A 5230-nucleotide genomic window follows, 5' to 3' on the forward strand; every position below is an offset into this window, starting at 1 on the left:
ATATATATATATATATATATATATATATATATATATATATATATATATATATATATATATATATCAGGATCTTTCCAACACAATGTGCTTGCCAAAGGATAAAATGTAAAAAGGAAAGGTGAAGATCACCATGACTCTTGCATAAGGGTAGAAGATAAAAGTAAAAGATAGGCCCTTCACAGAGGGAAGCAGAGGTTGTCATGCGATTTTATGGTTGGATGCACAAAATCTTAATGCAAAAGAACATTATATTGCCACTTGTGATATGGACCTTTATTATGTAGTCCGTCGCTTTTATTTCTTCCACATCACAAGATCGTATAAAGCTTATTTTCTCCACATTAATAGATCATACATATTTAGAAGGCAATTTTTATTGCATGCACCGATGACAACTTACTTGAAGGATCTTACTCAATCCATAGGTAGGTATGGTGGACTCTCATGGCAAAACTGGTTTAAGGAATGTTTGGAAGCACAAGTAGTATCTCTACTTGGTGCAAAGAATTTGGCTAGCATGAGGGGGAAAATCAAGCTCAACATGTTGGATGATCCAAGACAATATACTTTATCTCGGATATAAGAAAACATAACCCATTACGTTGTCTTCCTTGTCCGACATCAACCTTTTAGCGTGTCATATTTTAATGAGTGCTCACAATTACAAAATATGTCCAAGATAGTATATTTATATGTGAAATCTCTCTTCCTTCAATATTATTTCATGAATTGTTCAAGTGACCAATTCTACGTTTGCTAACTTTCAATAAGTTTACTACCTATACTTATTCTGTGTGAAGATATTACTCCCCATGGTATAAGCATATGAAACATATATAAATTCATATTTATGATATTCAATTCATTCAACCATTTACTCATAGGATATATGTGAAGCACGTGAGTAAATGACAAACTACTCCAAAAAGATATAAGTGAAGGACACTGAGTAGTCAAATAATAAACTAGCCATGGGAGGGTTCTTTTTCATTCAAGATTTCAGATCTAATGATATTATCCAAACAGCAAGTAAAATTGAAAATACGCTCCAAGCAAAACACATATCATGTGACGAATAAAAATATAGCTCCGAGTAAGGTATACCGATAATTTTGAAGACGAAAGAGGGGATGCCTTCCGGGGTATCCCCAAGCTTAGGCGCTTGCGTCTTCCTTGAATATTACCTTGGGGTGCCTTGGGCACCCCCAAGCTTAGGGTCTTTCCACTCCTTATTCTCCTCATATCGATATCTCACCCAAAGCTTGAAAACTTCAATCACACAAAACTTAACGGAACTTCATGAGATAGGTTAGTATGATAAAGAGTAAACCATTCACTTTGGTACTGTCAAAGACAAGGCTCATAATTGTTCTCACACAATTCCTACTGTAACATATCATTTCTACAATTTATATTGAGAAATATAAGCCATAGAAGCTAGAAAACAAGTAAACTATGCAATGAAAACAGAATCTGTCAGAAACAGAACAGTCTGTAATGATCTGAACACCAAGCATACTTCTGCTACTCCAAAAATTCTGAAATAAATTGGTGGACGTGGGGAATTTGTCTATTAATCTTATGAAAAAAGAATCAACTCAATCGCACTCTCCTGTAAAAAATGGCAGCTAATCTCGTGAGCACAAAGTTTCTGTTTTTTACAGCAAGATCACATTAACTTTTACCCAAGTCTTCCCAAAGGTCTTACTTGGAACTTTATTGAAACAAAAGCTATAATACATGATTAATACAGTAGCTTAATCATGAGAACACAAAAACAGTAAGGGTTAATATTGGGTTGTCTCGCAACAAGCGCTTTTCTTTAATGCCTTTTAGCTAGGCATGATGATTTCAATGATGCTCACATAAAAGATAAGAATTGAAACATAAAGGGAGCATAATTAAGAATACGACTAGCACATTTAAACCTAACCCACTTCCTATGCCTAGGGATTTTGTGATCACACAATTTATAGGAACAAGGATCAACTAGCATAGGAAGGAAAAACAATGTTAACTTCAAAACTTTAAGCACATAGAGAGGAAACTTGATATTATTGTAACTCCTACAAGCATATATTCCTCCCTCATAATAATTTTCGGTAGTATCATGAATGAATTCAACAATATAACCATCACACAAGGCATTCTTTTCATCATCTACAAGCATAGAAATTTTACTACTCTCCACATAGGCAAAATTCTTCTCATTTGGAATAGTGCAATCATTACTAACTAAAGTTGACACTCTTCCAGATCCACTTTAGATTATAGTATTATTCATACTCCAAAAGATATAAGTGAAGTTCATGGAGCATTATACAATTAATATAGACTAACCAATATCCAAGCTCAAAATATATAAGTGAAGCACACGAAGCATTCTATAAAACCATACTCAGAATATTTAAGTGAGGCACAAAGAGCAATTCTATAAGATCATACTTAAAAGATATAAGTGAAGTACATGAAGCATTCTATAAACCAATGAAGGGACATCTCATACTAGCATGGTTCTTAAAGAAAAAGAAAAACACAAAGGACACAAATCATGTGAACAAAACAAAAATCAAGGTATACCGATATTTGTTGAAGAAGAAAGATGGGATGCCAACCGGGGCATCCCCAAGCTTAGATGCTTGAGTATCCTCTGAAATATTTACTTGGGGTGCCTTGGGCATCCCCAAGCTTGAACTCTTGCCTCTCTTTATTCTTCTCATATTGATAGCTCCTCGATCTTCGAACACTTCATGCACACAAAACTTTAACAAAAACTTTGTGAGATCCGTTAGTATAATAAAGCAAATCACTACCTTTAGGTACTGTTGCAAACTCATTCCAATTTCATATTAGAACTATATCTACTATATTACAACTTCACCATGGTTCATACCCTCCGATACTAGCCATAGATGCATCAAAATAAGCAAACAACACATGAAAAACATAATCTGTCTAAAACAGGACAGTCTGTAGTAATCTGGAGGTTTAGTAAACTTCTGTAACTCCAAAAATTATGAAATAAATTTGACAATTTGAAAATTTTGTACAAAAGTAATGTTCAAAAAGTTTCATACCCATTTGACTTTCCAGTAAAAAAAATGTAAAATCACGCGCTACTGCCAAAGTTTCTGTTTTTGTTCTGCACATAGTAAACAAGCAATCTAATCATCCTAAAACCAAAGCTTGGCACATTATTTTTATAATACAATGGATATATATAAGGGGATAATTATTTAGAGAGAAACTTCCATGTAAAATTCTACATTGTTTCCGTGAGCATGAACACGAGTGCTCAAGGTCGACCCTCACTTCTTCAATGCACAACTTTCCAATCACTTCTCTTTTTGAAAAACTTTTTAGGTATGAGAGGCAAGTAAATATTTTTGTATTTTCATTCTTTTAATTTTTTTGTATGTTTCACCCACAACTAAACAGAAACAAAAAAGGAAAAACAAAATCTACTTAGTGAAGAAAGCAAAGAAGTACACACGAGAATATCAACCCCATGCTATTGCTCCCCGACAACGACGCCAAAAAAGAGCTTGATAATCCCCAAGTGCAGGGAATCATCATAGCAATTCCCAATGGTGGAAGTGATAAGTATGGAGTGTCGAACCCACAAGGAGCTAAAGGTAAGATCAATATTCTCTCAAGTCCTATCTGCCACTGATACGACTCTACGTACACCGAACGTTTGCTTCCAACTAGCAACGAGAAATAAAACTATGTTGTGGGTATGAAGAGGATAACTTTGTATGATATCGGAGAGCTAAAATATGAAAATAGGTGCTTTTATCATAAATTTAGAATATATTACTAAATATTATAAATATCGAGTGTGGAATAAGGATGGATCGGTGTGCGGAATTGTCCTAGGCAATTGTTAACAAGATCGTTAATCACTATTTTAGTTTCATATGAGGGAGAGGCATAAGCTAACATACTTTCTCTTCTTGGATCATATGCACTTATGATTGGAACTCTAGCAAGCATCCGTAACTACTAAAGATCATTAAGGTAAAACCCAACCATAGCATTAAAGTATCAAATCCTCTTTATTCCCATACGCCATGTCCCGCTTATCCGTGTTTGTGTTTCGGTCACTCACGCAACACAGACAATAAGAAAACCATGGACATATTGCAACACCCTACAACGGGAATCCCTCACGCTTGCGCGACACGGAGGGCACCATAGGACAACACCAAAGTAAAACATACAACTCATACCAATCTAGATCATCAATCAACCCAAAGATGAAGGATATCTACTCAAAACATCATAGGATGGCAACACATCATTGGATCATAATATGTGGCATAAAGCACCATGTTCAAGTAGGGATTACAGCGGGGTGTGGGAGAGTGGACTGCGTAAAAGAGATGAGGATGGTGATGTTGATGAAGACGACCACTGCGATGATGATTCCCCTCCCGATGGCACTATGGTGCCACCGAGAGAGAGGAGGGGAGGTTCTCCCCCTTGTGCTTCCTCCTCCATGGCCTCCTCCTGGATGGGGAGAGGTTCTCCCTCTGGTCCTTGGCCTTCATGGTGATGATGGCCCATCCAGGATCCTCCTCCATAGCCTCCGGTGATGATTGTGACGCCCGGGTAATTAAGCTACAGTGATCCTTTGCTAATGATGCCACGTCACCTCGTTTGTAGTTGCTAATCTCGAGTTAGTTCGAAACCGATTCAAATTCAAATTTAAAATATAGGCAAACGACAAAAGTTTTCAAATAATAAAACTAAAATGTTCTGGTTGTGCCAAATAATGCGTAGGTAATTATGATGAAGAAACCATACTTGTATAAAATATGTAAATACCCAAAGTGAATAAAATAGTAGCAAAAACAATTAGTTAAATGATTATAAAATAATAAACAATTACAAATGATTTTATATTAGGTGCCAAGTTAATTGCGGTAGCGGCATAAGTATTAAAAATATTTTAGGTGCAACTTGGGTTTTTTATAAACACCGGAATTTAATTAAAACAGAAAAGAAGAAAAGAAATAAAATAAAGAAACAAACTAACAGAAAACTAAACTAAAACAAAAGAGACCCCCCCTGGACCCCTTGGCCCAACTGGGCCATGGCCCAGCCGGCCGCCCCCTGGCCTATAGGCCACCCCACACCCCCCGAAACCCTAATCCCACCCCGTCACCCCACTCGCCCCCCCACTCGCTCTCCCCCTCCTCCCCGATCCAGATTGGATCGAGGGGAG

This window comes from Triticum dicoccoides, chromosome 4A (assembly GCF_002162155.2).
Source record: "Triticum dicoccoides isolate Atlit2015 ecotype Zavitan chromosome 4A, WEW_v2.0, whole genome shotgun sequence".
Taxonomy (NCBI): domain Eukaryota; kingdom Viridiplantae; phylum Streptophyta; class Magnoliopsida; order Poales; family Poaceae; genus Triticum; species Triticum dicoccoides.